We start from the raw sequence: 22,665 nt of genomic DNA, 5'->3' as shown, positions 1-22,665 counted from the left end.
TGAGTCACATCACACGTGAACTCTCACAATGGGATGTTTGCACTAGTCAGTTTTACAGACACATTGAACGTGAGCGAACACAGTGATGGTCTCTCCGTTTCGGCTGGCATGCTCTTACTCAAAGGCCCATATGCCTCACCCAAGTGCTACTGGCCTTTCCCAGCATGTTCATTACCACTCACTCCTACAGAGGAGTGTGGAGGAGGAAGACCTGCCCTCCTCCCTGCCTACAGGGACACACCGCACTGGAAGGACTGCAAAACAGTCTCTTCCTTCATAGATGGGCCTTTTACTGTCCCCTTTCTTCCCACCAGAAATGCACCTGGCACGTAGCTATGAAGTGTAACTATAAAGTGCAGTTAAAGGGGAGACTGGGCAAGGTCCTTATGGAGGAATTTTGTGAGGTTTAGTAAATTCATAGGGACCACGTCCAACTCATGAAATCCACTGGCTTCAACTTGTCTGGGAGAGTAACTTGGGGAGTCATCACTGTATGTTGGCCAGGTTGTGCTCCTTTTTCCAAGGCCTCAATGCTTTTTACTGCTGGAGAAAGCATCCTGGGGCCAGATGGCCCTTGCCTGTGCTCTTAGATAAGAAAGGCATGATCCTGGAGGGTTTGGCCTTTCTTGAACTTTCCTGCTGGGGCTGTGTTGCTGAGGCTGTGATCTTTGCTGAGGGATCATAGAGGCAATAGAAGAAAAGACACCAAGAACCCTACAGGGAGAGTGAGAAGGGTTTTGGCCTTAAGTACATGAGCTGGTTATGCTCCTCTCAGGAAGGCTCTGAGAGCCGATTTGTCTGCTGTCCCTCTTATTATTTCTCTCCAAAGTCCTCATCACTTGTTGGTGCATCTTGTTGAGAGCAGAGATCAGGGTTAATTCACCCTGGCTTTCTTCTTAAGTGGGGCATCATCAAGCTGAGGACTCAATTCAAATCCTGCTTTAAAGATCTTTATCTCCTCTGCAGCCTAGGAGAGCTGGCTGGGAGATCAGGCTTTGCTAAAGCAGGGAGCTCCCTGCCCTAGGGAAGATGAGCAGGAGGGAGAGCAAGGTGCCTTGCCAGGGCAGGGAGGTAATAACCTGACTTTATCACCTAAGTGCTCACAAGCGCTACCTCTCCCAGCACACCAAGAGTTACCCTTGCTTTGTAGGGTGAAGATAATGCACTGTCCACAACATACAGCAGAGAGCTGGGATTCATGCTATCCCTTTTCTTCCTGTTGGCTCTGGGGGCTGGGTGGGAGGGGAAGGCTGCTGGAGTGGTTGACAGTGCCCTCAAAACAAGGTAACTGGTATTGAGTACCAGGAGCAGGGCAGGCACGATGTCTCTGATGTCCCTCCCAGTGAGTGGGTAGATGCCATGAGGGGGTCCACACAGGAGGAGGAGGAGATGGGAGAGAGGAAGGAGGATGAGCAGTCTCAGTGCCTCCCCAGGGGGGGCCCTCTTGTGCATGCAGGAGGTGGTGGGAGTGCGGGGAGTCAGGGAGGGACGGCGGGGACGGGGGGGATGCTCTGCTGGCAGGCTGGCACCCCGCGAAGCGGCAGGGAGCGAGTGGGCACTGTGGCAGACAACCCTTGTCCCTGGGCTCCCATTCATCAGCTGGGAGAAGCAGCTAGGATAGAAGAGGGTCTTTTTAAAGTAAAGCACAGGACTTAGAAGCACAAATATTAATATGGTCATTGGGGACATGGCACTGCGTAGTGAGCGATCAGCAGTGATGTCTGGGCAGGAACTGGAGCTACCCCTGGAGGTGCAGGCCTAATCTGTGGTGGGGAAGGGAGTAAATCTGTTGCTGTGACCGCTTATCCCAGGAAGGTGTCTGACCTGGCACTGCTGAGGATATACTTGTCCTGAAAATGTATTGCATTTGAGCTGCTGGGCATGCAGATGCCTGCCTTTGGATGGGTACACAGCGAGACTGGGGCACACTTCTGCGTCGGTTGCATCGGCACTGACAGAACCCGTGTATCTCAGCAAAGGGAGCCACTCCAGAAACAGCTTTGCAACTGGCACTGCAAAAACTTTTTTGTCCTTCCTGCATCCTGGGTGAAAGAGCTTCTATCCCACCATTGTCTTTCTTGAGGCACCTCTGATTCTGCTGGTCTATCCACAAGTGCAAAGAGAACATTGGTGCCGGTGCCCCCCCCGGCCAGACAGCCGTGCTGGCTGTTGTAATAAGCTCATTCAGACAGGATGTGTTCACCGCCTGTGAACAGTAGTCATTGTCTATTCCCAGGCAGAACCATGCTTCTGGAGGACATCTAGCACAACTAACTCATCATGACAACCAGCAGCAACTTCAGGCTGCTTTCACAGAGCTGTTTGTGGAATCACCTCAGCCCTTTAGCACAAGATGTACAGTTGCACGAACCCCTGCCGCTACAGAAGAGAGAGCCTTCTGCTTTCTGCAAGTGGTATGTCCCTGGCAAGTGCTGGTCCATGGCTAACATGTTCATTGCTGACAGGGCAGCTATCAGAGCTGTGGCAGTAGCAATGGGTAAGGCAGCTTGCGCTGCTGTGAGCTTTCTTAGCAGACGTGAGATGGGAGAAAGGAGTTCTGCAGCTCAGTGGGACTGCTAAGAGCACATGGGCTTTGCAGCTGTAAGGATGCTATGAAGTTGTCAGCTGCAAAAGACTGTGGTCTTCAGGCCTTGACTTAGATGAGGGCAGGTTCATGAACGCACGATGGGGCACACTCACCACTTTCCTGGAGATGGGAAAAGTTATTTGTGGGCAGCCTCTAGGATTTTCAGGACCTGTCAGTTGCTTTCTGGTGCTGAGGAAATCTGACATTTTCCTGTTGGGACTGACTAGCAGAGATTCAAAGCCCTCTCATTTGCATGGCTACCAGTGTTCATGCTCACTGTTTTTTCAGGGACTGCCCTGTGCGTGAAACTGTATCCTCACCACAGAGCACTGGGCTGAAGAGAGTATAGCGGAGGGTGGAGGCCAAGTGCACCTTTGATTTATTGGAAGATTACAACATTGCCTGCAAATTCACATGGATGTCAGCGTGGTTTATATTATCTGCACCATGGTGGCATGTTATATTCTCACAACATGCGGAAGGGTGAGAAGGGGCAGACTTTTCATGGAGAGCTGCCTCTGGGCATTGCTATTTTTTACTTCATCCTTGGAGTTGGTGAGCCTGGTAGTATTGCAGGGTGACCTGTATGAGGAAACCTGACACCATGCTGGAGGACCCATGAGACCGTATCTTGGTGTAGCCAACAAAGTGAGCTGCTTGCTGTTGCTTTGATGTGATCATATGACAGTTTGATACTTTATTCAAAGCACTGGTTACAACTTCCTTACTCTTCTTTCCCAAGCACTTCGAGGCCAACCAATGTATTAATAAATTAGAGAGATTAAAATAAACAGTGCTTTGAAAATCATTAGGCATCCCAAATGCCTGGAAACAAACAGCAGTTGAAGTAAAAATACAAAATGCAAATAGGCTAAGAACTGGGCCATAAAATGTTGTAGCCTGGCCCTGGGGCATCTCTGGAAAGAAAAAATGTGTTTATTCCCTTGTCTCCTTGGGTTGGGACAGATGAAGTTGTACTGGGGTACCATGAATGAGGAATGATCCCTGCCCCAGTTCCTGCAGTGGTACAGAGCCTGCCCCACCAGTGGCTTTACCGGCTGCAGAACAGGGATGTGGGGAGATGAGGCCACAAGCACCAGCCACAGGGCTGGGGCTAAGGCAAGATCTGAAGGCTGCAGACTAGAGACCATCTGGGTGAGCAGCTGTCCTAGGCAGCTCCTTCTGCTGCTCTTGGTCCTGACCCTCACCCTCCAGGCACTGCATACCCAATTCTCTCCTCATCTCAGCTCATTGCCTTTCTCACTCCAAGTCCATCTCCTCCTTCCTCTCTGAAGATCCAGGGACTGACACAGCCAATTCACACAGCATCCATTCCATTTTCCCTCAGTGGTGCCAAAGCTGGTCCCCCAGCATTGGTGACCACATCAGCAGAAATTCTGGCTGCTGCCAGGGCAATGAGAGACCATGTTACTCAATGACCTTTCCTCTTTCTGCATCCTGGCTGGGGTGATGCATTTGTTGTTGCGAACTGCCTTTTTTTGTCAATCTGTGCCAGCTCACAGACACACCGTAACAGCACTGTCCCAATGAGGAAACAAGTCCCCAGGGACATCATAAGGGGTACAAGCAGTGGATGAGAGTGTGGCTGATGATCTGATTGTTGTGATGTTTTGGGTTGTGTTTATAGGGGGATTACCTGAAACAGGAAATGTTTGAGAAATGCATCAGAGCAAAACACACATCTTTAATGTGTTCAAAAACCGGTGGGGTCCTGCTTAAGAAGTGAAAGTAATGAGGGCAATCAGTCTCAGTTCTGTGACTGTAGGATGATTTTAGGCCAGAGAAGCACTAAGGAATCACAACTGGCTGATGCTCCCAGCCCAGCAGGGAATGGGGAGATCCAGTTTTCCAGGCAGTTGTTGGAGGTCCTGTGCTGGTGAAGGAGATATCCACTGCCTGCAGACTGAGCAGCCTATCCGTACTTGGAGAAGACCATGTATCCATGAGGAGGAGGAGGGGTTCAGCTGTGAGAAGTCTGCCTGATTCAGGAATTGCCCAGACCATCTTGAGTTTCTCTTGCATGACAGACTTCTCAAGCATCACTGGCCAGGGAGAAAGCAGTCAGACAATAAGAGAAAGCTGGCCTAGGAAAAGGCAGAGCCTGTCTGATAATTGAATACTTCTCCCTGCCTGGCCGGCATGCTGCGAGTGGAAGGCATCGTGAGGCCAAGTGCCTGCCACTGCCAAGGGACTTTTCCCCTCCACACAGCCACTGGGATTTCTAATCCAGGCTGGGTAGGACAATGCTGTCATGTTAGTAATGGTATAACTCTCTTAGCAGTCTACCGGTGTGACAGAGTCACAAAGAGAACAGTGTAGGCTGACTACACACTCATGCTTGCTAAGCCTGTAATCCCAGCTTTGATTTTCTCTCCCTCTCTTTCGATTTTTTTTTTTAAATAATCAGTTCAAACTTAATAAGAGTGATTCACTAGTTGCCTGTTTATCTATCCTTGGCACGGCGTCCAATTTGGATCGCACAGGGCAGAAGGATGGGGGGGGAGAAAGAAGAACTGGGAGAGGAAAGGGGAGGCTGGGGAGTGTCTCTGTTTCCTCTCTCCATGGAAACTAAGGCTGGTATCTTTCTGTGAACCTGAAAGTCTGGGCTGTTATTTCCCCCATGGTCAGGAGAGGTTGGGGATCAGCTCTGTTCTCCCATTTGATTTAGATCTTTTGTGGCTTTCTTAGTAAAGGTTCAGCAGCTGTTAGCAGCTGATGGGAAGTGTTTGGTGGTCTGTGGGATGGAAGGAGGCAGGGAGCATGAGTGCCCTGGACTCGTCTGGACTGTGCCATGATTGTTATACTTGCATGAGACACGAGTCAGTGATGGAGCTAAGCCCTTCCAAGGCTGTGTCTTGCAATTGCATCTGAGACTCTGTCTGCACCTCCTTGAGGCTAATCTCTTTTCTCTGCAGATCCTAGCAGACCCCAGATGTTCCTCAGCCCAGGCAGCTGCAAGACCTGCTGTGGGGCCGATTCCAGCACCATAATATGTTTCTGCATCCAAACCTTTTTGACTCTGTCTGCCTAAGAATCTGACTACCTCTTCTCAGAAACCGCTTGGGCTGGGCAGTGAGATTCCTGATTGGGCAGCAGTAAGAAGGTAGACAGGGAATCGCTGGATATGCATGTGAAGACTTTTGCCCAAGAGCTGATGTTAAGAACTCCCTTGCACTGCTCTCCTTGCCCTGGAGGCCTGAGTCACACCTCAGCCAGTCTCACCCCAGGTGCTTCTTCCAGGGTGAGCCTCCTCCCTCTTTGTCTCCAGCGGTAGGGACAGCCCTGCTGAACTGCTCTGGGCTGCAGATGGCCATGCTTTTGGCTGGGTGACACTGAACACGGGAGACAAGGAGCAGGTCATCCGGAATAAGCAGTTAAGCGCGGGCTGGTGCATAGGAGGATAGTGAACAGGAGAGGGCAGAAAGGTCAGAAAAACTAAAGATGTGGACAATTGTAGAGGAGCATTAGGGACTACTGAAAGGTGAGTTCAGCTAGCCTTCTGCTTCACCTTGGTTAAATATTGTGTACCCATGGCTCACCGTGGCAGGACTGGTCCTGACTCCCAAACAGCTGTGGCCAGGTGACCCATGCATAGTGCTGAGACAGCCTGGCATAGAGAAGGCAGCTCCCTCTGAAGCTAAGGGGAGTTGTGGGGCACTGGCAGCTTGTGGGGTGGTGAGTGATGGCAGGGAGCATGCTGTCATGCAGGATCAGTGAAGCACTGCTTATCTCTCAAGCTGTCTGCTTCTCTTGCTCTTTGTGAGTCTTTTCTCACTTCTCCTTCTCATGTGCTTGTATCACCTCTCTTTTCTTTCCCTCACTTTCTCTCTGTGCTTGGTGCATGGCTCAGTGAATAGAATCTGTAGATATAACCCTCTATTCTCTCTTTTCTCTTCCTCACCATCTTTCTCACTCATCCTTTCTTCCTGTCTCTCACTAACGCTCTGTTGCTCTCTCTGACAATTTATTCTTCTCTTTCCTCCCACACTCTGTCCCTGTTTAATCAATCTCAGCACAGGCCTGTTTTCCACCAGAGCTGCTGTTTCATGCTTACTCCCATGGAGGGAGGGTGGGCAGGTGTGCAGTTAAGGTACCAGGTAGGAAGCAGGAGAGCTGAGCTGAGACTCTCTCTGGTGACCATGGCTGAGTCACGTCACCCATTCTGTGGCTTGGCTCCTTCCCTTCGACACGGGAATGCTACAGCTATGAGTGAATCTGCAATGCTTAGAGGTTGTAGGGCCAAGGTCTGTGAAGCTCCTGGAAGTGGGCTAGAGCTCTTTGGGTGCCCATGCAGTGCTTGTTTGGTGCCCAGCTAAGCCCAGAGCCTTGTGCCCAGGCTGACACACTGGAGGCACATTCTCAGTCCTGCCTATTGTCCTATTCACAAAGTTTGCCCCATCCAGTCTTTCATGAGAAATAACCCCATGGGGTGCAGCTGAGAAGACTCAGCCATGGAGTTTTGATCTGTGGTGATCCAGAGCTTTATTCCCTGCAAATCCCTGGAGACTAAGGGCAACTCCTGTTCCTATAGGTGCTACCTTTGCAAACCAATCACACTGAGTCCCCCCCCCTCCCCTTCCAGCTCTTTCTCTTTTCTCTCTTTCTGCCATGCTGCTTGTCCACCTTTGCTGCTTTTCAGCATAGGGTCCCTCCACTTCCACTGGGAGCTTTCCCCTCCCCATGGCAGCACATGCTCTGTACCGGAGCCTGCCTCGCCTGCTAGCTGTTGAGGGCTTGCCCGGAGCTGCCAGATGCTTGCACCTTCTTAGCTCTCATGGGTAGGAGTTGCTATGGGAGACAAGGAGAAAGAAAAAGTGCCTTCCCCAGCAGCACTAGGAGCCAGAAGTCTTCCATTGAGTGGAGAACACCCCCCTCTTGTGCTCCTTCCTCTCCTCAGCCCCCCTTCAGAGAGCACTCTGCAGAAAGCCGCCTTTGAAGCCCCTTAATTAGTGTCCCGCGTGTCCTGAACGGAGCCCTTCATTACCACCAGCAAGAGGCACAAACTAGCATGTGTTTCAGGTTTGGGCTCAGTGCCAGAATTTTGTTCCAGTCCCCTCCCTCCAAACCTCTCCATCTTCCCCCCTCCTCGGCACACATGCGTGCACACACACGTGCACATGCACACTCACTCCCTCTCACCGAAAAACACATACACACAAGGGATCCTGCCAAAAAAGAGACATCCCCTTTCCAGCATCCCAGATTTGAGGGGAAAAACCAAATGGCAAAGGTCGCTCTGCTCCCTGCCTCCCCCTGGCTTGCTCTTGGCTCTGCTGACCCTTCAGCATATGCAACTGCAGGTTGGGGGTCATTATCAGCCCCAGAGTATCTCTCACAGCCTGTGGATGTGCTCAGAGGGTGCTAATTAGTGAGAGAAGGGCTGATTAGGTTAGAAATTAAGTGCTTATTTTCTCTTCTTTTTTGTGTATGTGTGTAAAAATAGTGGAGCCAGATGGAGTCTCAGGAATGATGGGAGAAAAGGCAGCCAGGAGTCAAAGGAGGGCAATCTGTACCCCATGTCACCTCTCCTGCACACACAGGGCCCTGGGTGGCCAGGCACTCTGCAAACTCACAGCATTCCTGTAGCGCACATGCACCCACCACACATGCTCTGTGGCTGTCTTGTCCTCATTGGGATTGAGCTGGACTTCTCCCTGCACAATGTTCTGTAGAAGATTTTCATGCCTGCAGAGCCTCTCATCTCCATCACCTCATCTTTTCCAGCTCAACCTTAACCCCTTTGTTTCCCCCTCCTTTTTTTTACCTCAATGTCCTTCAAGTCACTACTAGCAGCAGCCAACAGATTATGGGCATCGCCACACTTTCAGTGCCACCCCTTGTCTTGGCGGTGTCTCAGACCCCATGTGCACTGTCCCCATAGAGACATCCCACCTCACAGGGCCTTGCCCTGCTAGGCTGAGGAAATTCAGTCTATCTCTGCCATGGATTTTGCCTCTCCATTGCGAAAGCTGCAAGACAGGACTCCCAAAGCTGATTAGGAGTCTGATTTCCAGGAACACCAAGGCCTCTATGCCTGAGCAAACCCTGTTCCTGCCCTGACATCAGGCCATTTCTCCCCTGCACCCTTGCTAGCCTCAGCTTGTTATGGGCTGTGGGGTAAGGAAGAACAGATCATGATGTGACTGAGCAGCAACTTTGCCTTGCTCTAAGGCTATTCTGTGCTTCCAGCTCTCCAGGGAGCAGCTTTGAGGCTGTGAGGGGCAGTTGAAAAATCATCTCCTTCCTTCCCCTAGACCCAAAGAAGATCTCTGGGGCCAGTACTTTGGATGCATTGGACATTGAGCCTTTCTCCAAAGGCCACAGTTTAGGTTGAGAATACTCAGGTCCCAGCAGGCTGGAGGAGAGGGAGGGAAAGAGGCTGTACTTAACTCTGCTCTACGGCTTGCTTTCTGGGGTGGGAATTGTGCTGGCAGACTCATAAGATGGTTGGAGATGATTGGCATCTGCAACAGGCCGACTTAAGTGACCTGAGGGCTCACTCTGATGTTGGGAACGGAGGCCACCTCTCCCAACTGGGGATATGACTGTTGAGCCAGGGCTGAGTTTGTTTTGTTGATCACCTCAGGGGGTAAGAACTAGTCACTATGATGTGCTGGAGGAGTATTTGCAGGGAGGAGTATTTGCTCAGCAGCCAATGGAGGGTTTGTGATCCCTTAGCATCATGGCTAACTGGGATGTGTGGACCCAATGGCAGAGGAAATTCTCTTGCTGACACAAGCTGGTGGGCCCCAGACTCTTAGTTGCGCTTCAGAGCCCTACTAGAAAGTGGCTGGTGCACAGGGTCTTTGTACCTATGAAACAAGTAGTCCGGCTTCTTGGGACAGTGGGAGAGTAGCTAGGGGACCCCCAGATCCAGAGGTGTATGTGTGGTGGTAAGAGAGAACACGCATATGTGCTGGTGTTCCTCAGGCTGTGTGCTGTGAATATGACTGCATGCATGACTGTTTTGCTGCTGCATGAGAGGAGGGCTTATTTGTCTGGGTACAATTTGGGCCCCATTCCCTTTTCATCACGACAGTGCTTTTTTACCATGTGGCTCCTGCAAACAGCCAAACAAACAAACAAACAAACACACATGGGAACCCAAACTCCCTATTACCACCACATTGCAGATGCAGCCTGGTTTGGCCTGTATTTCTCCCGTTACCACAGCAACGGTAAGCCAGGGAGTAAATCAGAATATCCTCTCTGGTGCTCAACACCCCCATATGGCAAAATAACAGTGACAGTGTGAAAAGCCTGGTCTCTCTCCCCTACCTCTCCTTCCCAACTCCAGTTCAGCAGAGACCCTCCAGAGACCTGTCATATGCCTGTCAGAGCCCCAAGGAGATCACAAGCCTCCTCCATACAGGACAAGGGAACACTATCTTTGCTGTGACCAGCAATCATCCTTATTCCCTGCTCCGGTTGCTGTGTCTCCCATGGCGGGTGTTTAGGTCTGAATCAGTGTTCAGTGTTCGTGGTCTCAGCTCAGCTGGCTTTTAACAAGATGAGTCCCGTCAGCTCCACTAGAGACCAAACAGCATCCAAACCAGGCTTAGCAACCTGCTTCTTGCTTCAGCAAACTCTGCTTACAGCTGGGAAATACAGAGCCTTTAGAGGAGCAAAGTAATCAAAGCACATTTAGGACCAAGACTCCTGTCCAGCTGAGCTCAGAAATATGCTCGCTGGGACAGCTGCCAAACGGGCTCCACCAGCTACGCTTTGTTGTTGGCCTTGGGCACTTCCAAAGTCAGCGATGTGCTTAGGAGAGAGATCTGTCTGCCCAGAAAGAAGAGTCCTTGGGAGGAGAGGAGGGATGGCTGTCCCTGGAACAGGTGTGGGGCAGTCCTGTGGAAGGAGGGGAGAAGCCAGACTTGCATTTTCTACAGCAGGTCTTTCTATGTACGTCCTAGTTTGGAGATTTCTAGGTGCTACTAAAACCCTGGAGGATGACCTGCATCCCCTTTTCTGCCAGCAGGTAATTATAGTGTATCCATAACTTGTGCTTCCCCCAGCTCTGGCTGCGAGTACCTTCATTAGGAATCTCACTGTGTTCTTTGGCTGGATTTCCCCTGAGAATCTGATTTTAAGGCTCCCCAGTGATTGCTAATGTGTAAATACAGTGTGCTTCAGCATGGCAATGTGATTGCCAGAGTGGATTGGAGCTGTTAACTCTTCAGCAGCCAAAGATGCTCCCCACGTCTCCCTGTTGTGAGAGCCGCCTTGTTTCACAGGAAGATGGTTGGTCGGTGGGAGCCCAGCCTGGCTCTAGGCGTGCTTACAGATCAGTGTGGATGGGTGGACCAACAGGCCTGCTCATGTTTCTGTGGAGGAGAGGGGAAGAGGCAGGAGCAGCCCAAAGAAAAGGCAAAAAGGGCCATTTGATGATTAAATGCTAGAGCACAGCGGCAGTGTAAAAATATACATATATCACAAGCCTTAATTAACACAAGCGAAGGGAAAAGGAGGAAAAAAAGGCACTTTTTAAAGGTTTCACAGAGGCTATAAACTGGCAGCAGAGAAAAAAAAATGTAATACATGCAAATTAATGGCATAAATTTAGGGTTACTTAACTTCACAAATGTTAACAAGCTCATTAGAAAAAAAAGTTATTCTTTCCCAGTTTCCTGTCGCTGTTTGTTTAATTCTCTCTCTCTCTCTTTTCCCCCCCTCCGTTGAGAAGATTATGTTTTCAGTATATTCCTCCTAAATTAATTCTGGCTCCGTCTCTCTTCCTTCTCCCTCCCTCCCTCCTTCGTCTCTGTCTCTTTCTCTTTGCCTGCCTCTGTCTGTTTGCCTTCCTTTCCTGTCTATCTATCATATTCTTAATGTCCCCATCATCATAGTATCTAGTCTTGGATACAATACCGTCTCATTTCTCTCCTTTTTTCCTTGCCTGGCTCTCCCCCACTCCCACCCCACCCTTCTTCTCCGCAGCTCTCAGCCCTCTCCCCTCTTTCTCCTGTTGTTTTTTATTTTTTCTGTAGCAGTCAGTATAACTCCAGCCTGGTAATGCTATACACAACACTGCCAATTTCCAAACATGCATTTTTCCCTGCCACCGGCAGACAAAGAAGGCAAGGAGCAAATTAAGTGGTCTCTGGCTGAACTGCTCGTTTATCAACCATTTGAATGGCTGTTTGTTGCTGCAGACTGTATAGCTGGAGGCAGAGGTAACAGTGTGTGGGCAGGCTGCGTTGGTACGCCACAGTCCCACTTTGAAACAGCTGTCACAGTTCCCCCTGCACCGTCCCCTTTATTCAAGACTCTGCCTCCGTACAATGGTAGATAATAAAGGGCATGGCAGCTCCTTGCTGAGCCCAGGAAGTCATGAGCCCTTGAGGTCACGGTGTCTCTGCTTCCCGCGTGTTTCTTGCTTTGCTTACAGATAAAACTAAGTTTAGAAAGCTCAGGCACTTGCCAGTTTAGCTCCGCCAAAACTCATTTCTCCGGAAAAAGGACATGTGCCTTTTGTTCTGCTTCTTTTAAAGCCACCAAGGACACCCCAAGTTGCATTACTTGTGACGTAACCCGTCCTGTCCGTGATGCTATGGCGTTCTGTTCTTAGGCTCTTATTCTCATTGCTTAAAGGGAGGATGGTTAAAAAAAAAAATCTTATTTTGACTTATGGACCAGACTGAGTCATAGGAAGACATCATTAAAAAAAAGGGGGTGGATATCATCATTTTTGGCCACAAGCCATCCCTGGAGCTTTCAAAGTAGCCTGTAAATATTACTGCCAGCTCTGTTTCAGTATCAGAGACAGCAGTCCTGGCCAATAGCTTTTCTCCTCAATGGCCCAATTCGGTATTTCAGAATACTGGAGAGCAGAGGGGGAAGTCAGTGTTTTATTCAACATAGCAATCTCAGGAAAAGGGAGGTGAAATGACAAGCTGGAGTCCCCGGGCAGCAGTGAAAATAAGAAAATCCAAACAAGCAAAGGGAAAAAAAGGAAAAGTCTAAATTTCTCAAAGCGACAGAAAGGATGTTGGTGGGTGGGTAACAAAGAGGCTAGGAAGAGGAAGCACAGAAGGAGAATCTGTTGTGTTTGGAAGATGTGGGAACCATCAACACAGATGTTGCAGAAGAAAGCAATTGAGAAGCTGAATGGGACTTGCATAGGTTTACAGTTGGGTGCATGCTTAAGTATGTTGCTAAATGGAGACCTGAATGAGTGAGAAGAGAACAAGAAATAATCATGCGGGAGTCCCCGTGCAGTATCAGTCTCTGTCCAGACTGACATCACAGGCTTTCCCACTGATTTAAATCTTTGCTTTTCCTGGGTAGGAAATGAGTCAGGGTGACTACAGAGCTTAGGGTTTGGCCTATGCAGATTAAGAGGAGTAGTAAGGAATAAATAAAATATGGCATATGCAAGGGTGACTAAGGACTAGAAGAGAAGCAAAGAACAGTGTGGGAGAAGGAATAAGGGCTACGGTGAGGAATGAGGAGGGACTGCCAGATGAATTACTGCTAGGGCTACCTGATGAAGCCTCTGGAGAGAGATTTAGGGAGATGTGGCATCAATCCCTGGTCAGGGAGTGTACATTACCTGAGTTAGTGGGTAAGACATTTACGTGCCCCTATTAGCTGAGTGATACTCTTTTTTTTCTGTCCTTTCAGCTTGGAAACAGTCTGGAGCAAAGTTTGTTTCTTACTGAGTATATTTACAGCACCTAGGAAACCAGAGGCCCAATATCAATTGCAGCCTCCATGTACTCTGCTACTAACAGTATCAAAAGAGGCAGAGCAGCAAATAGGTGGGAAAAAAAAGATTGAAATCTGGACTGAGCAAGAACAAAGGAAAGGGTGGGGTGTTTTTTAAATTGAGTTGTCCCCTATTTTTGAATTATCTTTGGCCTACATAATTAAAATTGAGGATGACAAGGTGCCAGCAGAGACAATTATTTTGTTGGGTTATTTGCATGGATCATCTGTTTGCTGCATGGCTGCTGTAGGAAATGCAACACCATGAGTAGACATATATAATTGCAGAGAGGGGGAATGAATAAACGTGTTTCAAAGAACAAGGAGAATTCTAAATGTCAGCAAAGGGGTATATGACTCACTCATTGGGAAAATACTATTATTGGATACGTAAGTAGGACTGTACAAAGCACTCAGAGGAGGGATGCTACTAGAAAAAAGGAGAATTAATAAGTGAAGGTACCATTTGGATAAGTGACAGTGAATGAATGAGGACATGTGCTGTAAGTGCCACAAGCCAACACAGGGCCTGGAGTGAAAGCAGAGGGAGAATGCAGGGTGAGGGTGGCAAGGATGAAAAGAGAGAGATCATGGACAACGAGGAGGAGCATTACTGGAGACTGCTGAAATACAATGGAACAGATGAGTGTTTGTTAAAAGACTCTACTGGCTTTTTGGCAGAATAATGGTGATAAAGTGTTTCTGTTCTACTGAGTCGGGATTAAGGAAATAAATGAGGTGGAACTCCGTGGCAGGAGAGGAAATGGCTGTGCTGAGGAGGCAGGAGGAGGCCCGGGACTCAGCTGGAGCTAGCCTCTTGCAGAGGTGGGTTAGGCTGCGATGGATGAGTGGTGTGGCGGAATACTGCCCTGTTTTTCAAGAGGAAAAAGCAGTGTTTAATTGTAACAGATGATGTTGTATAGATTACAGACATGGTTGAAATGAGCAGTGCAGGATCAAGGCATTTTGCATGAGTTCAAACCAGGCATCGAGAATAATTAACTAATGCTCCTGGTACAGTCCGCGACAAAGTTGCAGATTTTTTGAGTCCAGAACATGTTGAACTTGAAACCTTCTGGTTGCCAAACCCAGGGCACCATCCCAACAGACCCGTCACACTTGTGTGGCTGGTCATCCTCGCAGCCTGAAGCGCTGTGTGCTAGCGTGTCTGCCCAAGCAGAGGCCAAGGAGTCCAGCCGCTTCGGTGAATGGATCAGTCCAGTTTGCAGCAGGGGCCAGGGGATCTCCAGTCCTGGAGGAGGAGATTTCGAGAGCCTTTCGTTTGGATCCAGCTGGGAGCAGCACCAGTTCTTATTTTGGTTTTGAAACCCCGAATTTCCAGCAAGCTGCTTTTTTGGCTGGCTTGGGTTGATTGAGTCGGTAGAGAGACAGATGTAGGTGGATAATGGGGAGAGGGGGTGGTAAGTGGCAGAGCTATTGCCTTAGCGAGAGGGAAGGATGCCGTATAAGTACTGCCAGTCCCCATTCAGTGAGCAAGTGGTGAGTCAGGGGCAGATACTGAGTCAGCAAGAAGGCGGACGGGTAGGTGGGTGGGTAGAGCACCCTGGCTAGCTCAGTACAAACCACTCAGCCACACCGTTGCACTCAGCTCCCCGTGGGAAAGTTGCAGGCAGTGGTTCAGGCTACTGCATTCCGGTTTCTCCCCTTCCCATGCAATTCCCTGGGCTGCCTTTCTGAGCCAGCAGGGCTTCAGAGAGGGCCCATGACCATGGCCTCTGGTGGGCACATTTTCTCCTTACATGTTTGTGATCCTACTTGCAAACACTGCCTCTCTGTGAGGTGTGGTAGTAGAAGAAGAGGAACGAAAACAGCTGATGAAGGTAGAGAGAGCCCTTCAGCCTGTCTCACCCCAAAGATACCATTCACGCAGTCAGGGAGCTGGTGAAAGGTAGGAGGGGGGAGAGAGAAAAGAAAGAAAGAAAAAAAGAAATGAGGTAGAAACGACAGTGAGAGAGAGAAAATATTTGAGACATGAAACGAAATTACCATACGGCAGGATCCTGTTATTCAACCTAATTTTCAAAGGACTGCAGCTGTCGCACTGAGATAATCTGTTAATTATAACAGTCATTGTGTTTTGGCAATGGAAGAAAAAAACAGGCTCTAAACAAGGCAAGGTAGTGGGGAAAAGAGAGGGGAGGCACAGCTGTGTCAAAATGCATGTCAGATGTTAGCTTGAAGTATAGGTGGGCGAGCTGGCCAGGAGGAGGGTCCCTCCCCAGCGGGGCTGAGCTGTGCCATTGCCTGGCGGTGGAGGATGGAGGGAAGGTGGAAGCAGCCATGTGGAAACATAATGTCCTGTCCAGCGTGGGGCTACTCCTCTTGCTGAATCCAGGCACGCATTGACCAGAGGAAGAGCTTTGAGGGGCTGAAGTGTCCCCATTAGCCTGTGCTGCCACAGCATTTCACTCTTGGGTCACCTGAAACAGCCTCTCCATGTCCCCCCACACCTTTCCTCTGCTTCTGCCCCACACCAGATCAGGACTGCATCTGCCGTATTTGAACCACCGTCTGAGTGAGAGATGGTCTCACTGCCAGTGAGGGAATCTCTCTCAGATGGCCACCCAGGGGAAGGTTGGCTGGAAGGCGAGAGCACGTTGAAGGATGCTGGAATGCCAATGCTTGTGCCCTGCAGGAGTTTGCAGGCCTGGAGGTATCCCCCACAGGACGACTGGCTGCCAGTGCACCTTGTGAAGTGACTGCTACCCTCAGCCAGCCCAGGACCTATGTGATTCCTTAGGCTCTGAGTTCCTCCAGCAAGAGACCGTAGTGAGCTGTAATTCAAGGACTAACCCCCTCCATGTCCCATCCCTGCCCTACCTGCAGGGTAGCATGTTTGGGGGCAATCCAAACGGGCACTGCTGGGTTGCTGGGGATGTATTTAGCATCCAGAAATACTGAAGGTATTCTTGGTTGGAGTGAGGGCATCTCTCAAATAGCTTGTGGACCTGCTGTTCACAGCCAGCCCGGTGAAAGCCAGGAGCTGCTGTTGTAGGAAATAGGGCAGCAAGGCCAGCACAGGACAGCAGAGGCATCACGGTGACCCTGAAGGGATGGGGGTCTTCACACTGACATCACATACAGCCCAAGAATTTCTCCTGGCCTCATGCTGGACATGCTGCCCTCCCCTGCAGCAATGCCCTGCACACAAACAGAGCCAGTGCTCCCACCCTGCTCCCTACAGCAGCTCCCTCCCATGCACCCAGAGCCCCCACTCCTGGCCTGTTACCTGCAGCAGCTCACACGCACACTCATGCAGAGCTGCCACTCCTGTCCCTTTCCCCCGACAGCTCGCAGAGAGCAGAGGTCATTCCCTGTCCCCTACAGCAACTTCCTCCCACACATGCATGCACAGAGCCAGCCCTCCTACCCTGCTCCCTACAGTGATTCACGTCGGGGGACACATACAGAAGGAGTGCTCCCACCCGTTTCCCTACAGCCCTTCTCCTATGCATACACTTGCACAACCATGGTCGTCTCCCGTGATCCACGCACGCCCACGTGCAGCCCGTGCTCCCACCCCGTTCCCTGCAGCGCCTCACACACAGCCAACACTCCCACCCCTTTCTCCACAGTGACTGCTTCATGCAAACACACATGCACACACACATGCACTCACAACCAGCACTTTGCCTGGTTCCCCATGGCAATTCCTTGCCCCCCCAGGAGTCTGCGCTCATTCTCTGCTTCTCAGAGTGACTAACCCACATCATACACACCCGGCCCGCACATCCACCCCATCCCCTATAGCAACTCCTCCGCTTATACTCCCCCTCTGCCTCACACCCCCAGAGCTGACACTGCCACCCCTTTCTCTACAGTGACTCACACCCATGCACACCCATGCACGTGCACAGGCAGAGCCAGTCTTGCTGTTGCGCTCCCTATGGCAGGTCCCTACAGACACTCACACAGAGCCCACGCTCCCTCCCCATTGCCAACAGCAATTATTTCTAAGCCTTTCCGCTGCCTCATGTCTGGGCTTATGGGATGACACCAAGGGGAGTGATGTTTCCCAGGCCCCCCCCTTCCCCTGGAGGGAGAGCGATGAAGGCGGCATTATAGCTGCTAATATTTTTTATGGAACCTATAATCTCTTGACATCCTCTTCTACCTGGAGAAGGCTGTTCCCCAAGCCTACCCCCATGCACGCACTCCTGTGGGCTGCTGCCCCGGGCTGTCTGGGTGGAGCTGGCTTGATGCAAATCCCCCTTAATCTTCAATAATCATATTAATATAAAAGGTAACCATTTCACTTTGGAAAACAAAGGTGGGTCTCTGGCCTGCCAGGGAATCACTGGCATATGAAAGACCTTTCTGGCAGTATTTATCACTCTAAAATAAGATTTATGCTTCTAAAGCTCTCTCTTTTCTTTCATGCTTCTGAGCTGCTTCATTTTTCTCCCCTGAGCTTTCCCATTCTCTCTTTCTTGCTGCCTAACAAATTAGGCATCTAATCGCTGGTGGGGAGGCGCGATGGGAGACCAGGGGTTTTATATATAGCATCGTGTTGGTTTTTTTCATGGTTAGTCTTTAAGCTGTTTGGCCCAGCAAAAGTCTGGAGTCAATGGCTGTGCATTTGCTTGAGCCTGGGTGCATGTATATGGCAGACGGTAACTTCAGGTTAACACCTGAACTGTTCCTGTGCCCTGAACTGGCCAAAGGGTGGGACTGCAGAGCAGCACGTCCTTGGGGCAGTCCTACAGCCTGTATTTCAGCCGTCTGCCCTTCCTCTGTGCAGGGCCCCGTTGTTGTTGGCTAGAATTTAAGTGCTGCGAGCATCCTTGCAGCAGTGTCCTGTGAGAAGCAGCTGAGATCCTGTGTGGTTTTGTGGGCTTCCTCACTGCAGTGTCCTGCTGGGATCCTACTGCTTTGGGCTTCCTCATGTCAGGGACAGCTGGAGTTTGGGAGCTGCGAGCTTCCTCCCCACTCATGGCAAGGCCAGCCCAGCTTTCAGAGGGATGATTTTTCTCCCAGCAGGCGCTGTGGATTTGTATATGGTGAAATGAACCTGCCCAGAATTGAACCACGAGATTTCTCTTGCGGCAGCACTCTGCCAAAATTCACAGAGCCTCTAATGTTGAGTGGCTACTCTTCAGCAGGACCCATTGATAGCAGTTCAACCCCTGTAAGGGACGAAGGCTTTGTCTGGTTAGTGACATGAAAACACCTTTTGTTGCATGACTTTCTAGGGTGGCTCTACAGGGTTTTTTTTGTTTGTTTTTATGTTTCTGCCTAAGCCAGCTCCTGTGTCCTCTAGACTTTTGAAGCTACAGGGCCAATTTCAAATGAATGTAACATTGGGATGGATCTCAGAGATGCTGAGATCTTACATGTTTCCTGAAAACAGGGGGATAAATTAGAGAAGAGAGAAAGCGAGAGAGGAACCTTCACAGAGCCCCATTAAAGGAAAGAGTGCTGTGTGAGCTCAACCCTTGGTGGACATCAGAGAAGCTGCAGTAGAAGACATTCTCTCTCTCTCTCACACACACATGCACACAAATGTCTTCCATGTCACAAATCCACAGGTCATCAGGCTTCCCGCTCCCTCTTCTCTTGGTCCCAAACTTCTCAGGGCTTCTGGAGCACCTCGGGGCACAGCCACAGGTTCTTTGCTGCATGACTTGATGGTAACCCTTACAATAAATGGGAGCATCCCTGGAAGCAGGAGGGCTGAGAGGGATGGGGCTGCTGTTGTGCAAGTGCCACACCCATGCTGCGAGCTTCTCCCACGGCACTGTCCTTTCACTATAGCCAGGGGCAAAAGCAAGGACCACCTCTGGGTGGTGATTTGAAGCAGCTGCAGTGATGCTCAGACCACTGTGTATTACAGAAACTATCCAGCAGGTGTGGAGAGTCCCTTCAAGTAAGGCACCAACTCCCAGTACCAAGTGCCCCTGGGAAAGGCCCCTTTTTCGGAAAGTGGTTAGAGAAAACCTGGAAGGACCTTGAAGCCAAGAGGGGTGAGGCAGAACCCCTTGGAGGTGGTGTTTGTGCCCTGAGGCCCACCAGGAGCAGGCAGCGCACTGAGCTGGGAAGAGGGCTGATGCCCAGCTGCAGCACAAAGCGTAAGAAAGCAGCAGGAGCTTTGGCCTGGTTTCGGGGTGTCCCCAGAGGAGCCTAGAGTGTTTGGCAGGTTTTTAATGCATGCATTTCTAATGGGAGGCTCTTAGCACCATTTAAGCAAGAGCAGAATTAAGTGCTGGCTTTTCCAGTGCACTGGGCCCCAGGAGGACAAGGTTGACAAGGTCAGAATTTCAGGCCCAAATTGCTGCTGTATGTGGCTTTTCTGGTTGCCTTTTTACACCATGGCCCCTAGACCTTGTATCAGTTGTGGTCCTTCCACCCCCTCAGCCCCCAGCTTGTCTCTGTCCCTCATATCATGCCTGTCCACACTTTCAGTGGTTATATTTTAACCTGCCCTCATACCTGGCCATCTAGTGACGGTACTCCTGTGTCACCCCCTGTGCCATCTTGATCCCCGAGCCAAAGGGTTGTCTGTGGCTATCAGGACATCCAGCTCCTGAATCAGATTTGGGGCTCTCCTCCCTCCATTTTGCCCTCCCTGCTCTCTCCTCTGAACAGGGGAACCATCCCTGTGGCCTTCTGCTCTTCTCTAAACACTCTGGTGCAAAGAAATGCCAATAACATTGTGGTATCCATTAGTAGGGAATAAACCAGAGGGAAATCATTGGGAACTCGGATCTGATGGCTTGACTTTGTGCCAGCCAAGGAGGGTACAGCCATTCATGGGCACAATGCCACTACTGTTCTTTGATGCTCTCGCATACATGAGGATGGCCAGGAGCCAAGGGCACGTTGTAAGAGCCATCTTGGGTTACACTGAAGAGTGTTGGAGCCCTACAGCCGGGTAGGCCCAGCACATGGGGGTGGTGACCTTGCACCTGCCCTATAAAACAGATCCCGTGTCCCAACTTTTCCTCTTGCCTGTAACCACAGCCTCCCTCCAAACCAGGCTCTCCACAACTTGTGCATCCCCCTTCCTCGGCTCTCCTCTGGGCTGGAGCTGATCGCCCTTGCTCTCCCTGCCCACCCTCCATCCCTGCGTCTTCTTTCTCTGTTGCCTGAGAAGCAAGGGAGGGAAACAGCCAACTCCATTGTCAGCACCTTTCAGGCCAGCAGAAAGGACAGTGTTGTTTCCTTGTGTTGTTGGACTCCAACACTGTCTGATTTATGTTCATTTGGCTCTAGACAGTTGAGGGAGGGCATGGTGCTGACCCCCATCCCTGGCCTCCCCTTGCCTGTGAATTGCCAGTGTCAGGGAGCAGCTGCTCCCTAAAGGGAAGGGCATGGCTGTGGTGGAGCTGGAGACTAGCACTCCTATGGCATTGCTGCAGCAGGGACTGACGGCACTGAGTCAGTCAGTCTGAGCTGAATGGGTCCTGTGCCATGGGCAGGGGTGGAGGAGGCCATAGATTGGGCTGGCCTCGGGGCCCTTAAAACCGGTGCGATAGCAGAGAGACAGGAGCTGTTGGGGGAAGAATGGCAGGGTCTGCGTATTTCTTGTACATAGCCACCTTGAGGACCCAAGGGGACCAATGAGTTTGGCTTGAGGAATGGCTTGGCCCTTCCTTTGGCCTGTGGCTGAAGCAAGGTTGCACAGCCAAGGTGGGAAGTAGACAGGAATCAGGTCTTCTGTGCATGGTCCCCTTGTTTTTGACACATAGCAGGGATAAACACCACCTTCATTTCCATTCACCCCCTAACCCAGCCACCTTTTTCCTTTCCAGGCTGCTAGGACATCTCCCTTTCCAAGCCCTCTCTGTGCTGCCTGAGTGCAGCTCCCTGAGTGGGATGGGGTGGCTCTCAGCAATTGCTGGGGCTGCTGCAGAGGAACGTGGTCCTGGCCTCAGAGTTTCTCCCTGTGCACCATGAACAAGCTACAGTAGGCAATGATGACTGCAGCACAGCATTTGGAGCAGCCTGCCCTACCAGAAGAGGTCGAAGCAAGGGGGCTGGGATGTTCCTGTATGGAGTTGGATATTGTGCAGGGTATTTGGTGAGGTGAGACAGACAGGCCAAAGCGTAATGCTCAGAGAAGGATGCTGGCTAAAATTCGGGCTAAGCTTTTCACTGCTTGCTCAGGGGCTGCCCCTGACCTCTCCTGGGGTGGACATACTTTGGGCACCAATGTGCAAAAAGCATGATAGTATCTGCCACTCTTTTGTTCAGTGGAAGAGACTGGGCAAAGTGAAGGAGCATTAGAGAGGAAGGTAAAGGGACAGAGATGGTATGGGGGATTGGCTGTATCTCTGCATGGAGTCACCTCTGGAAAAGGTGAGCAAGGCAGGGGACTGGCGCTGAGGAATATTAGAGGTCTGTGGGTCTCAACCTGTGGAGAGCCAGATGTGCCTCCTGTCTGATGCATCTGGGAAGACAGTGTCAGGAAATTATTTCTCATTGGATTATAAGGCTGAGAAACAAAGCAACAGACTGTAAAAACCTCTGCCTTCTGCTTCAGTGCTGGCTGATGCAAAGCTGAAGCAGCAGCTGGAGGCCATCATATGACAACGATAAATGATATGAGTTTGGCGGCCTCAGATGATGAGCTGTGGGGAACAGAGGCTTTCTCTCTGTCTTTTCCATTGGTCTAGCTCTTCTCCCCCTCCCCTTCTCCATCTTGGCTTTACTTTTTGGATTATTGAATATTTAAGTGTTTCTCTGTGACACTATCTCTGATCCTTTAATCCAGCTGGCCTGGTAATTCCACAGACCCAAATCAGCTCAGATTTCTCCACAGACGTAAGCCTTGTTCCTGAAGGGTTCACTCCTCCTCCATTTATCTTCCTTCATTTTATTTCTGCCCTTTGTGTCTCTGTGCTAGAAATTGGTTCAGCTTTTGCAGCAAAAGCTTCGGTGATATCTTTAGTGAGCAGCCTCCCCCCAAAATAAAAGGGGCAAGAGGGGATCTTTATTTTTCATTAACCAAGAATCCTTTTCTCTGTTTTTTATTGTTTTCCTTCTCCTCAAAATTAAAAAAAAAAAAAAAGAGAGCGCGGTGCCTACACGTTTTATCTGCTGTATGAAATTATTTCCTCTGCACTGCCTGAGGACACCCCTGCCAGGCTCCTGTCTCAGCACTGTGGGAGAAGGGCTGAAGCTGTAGCCAGAGGGAAGGGTGCTCCAGGCTGCCCTTCCCACTCAGAACCAGGAGCTTGCCCAGAGCCCAGAAATACGTTGAAGCAAATGTCACTTTGCCGCTGATTCCTGCAAGGTGTCCTTTTCCACAAATGGGCAGTGTTCATAGCCCCCAAGGAGAGGTGGCAATTAGGAAGGTGGCGGCTGTACACTTCTTTTTGCTGGGG

This window comes from Gymnogyps californianus, chromosome 1 (genome assembly GCF_018139145.2).
Source record: "Gymnogyps californianus isolate 813 chromosome 1, ASM1813914v2, whole genome shotgun sequence".
In the NCBI taxonomy this organism is placed as follows: Eukaryota; Metazoa; Chordata; class Aves; order Accipitriformes; family Cathartidae; genus Gymnogyps; species Gymnogyps californianus.
The sequence above is the reverse complement of the archived record's forward strand: the minus strand, read 5'-3'. Positions refer to the sequence as shown.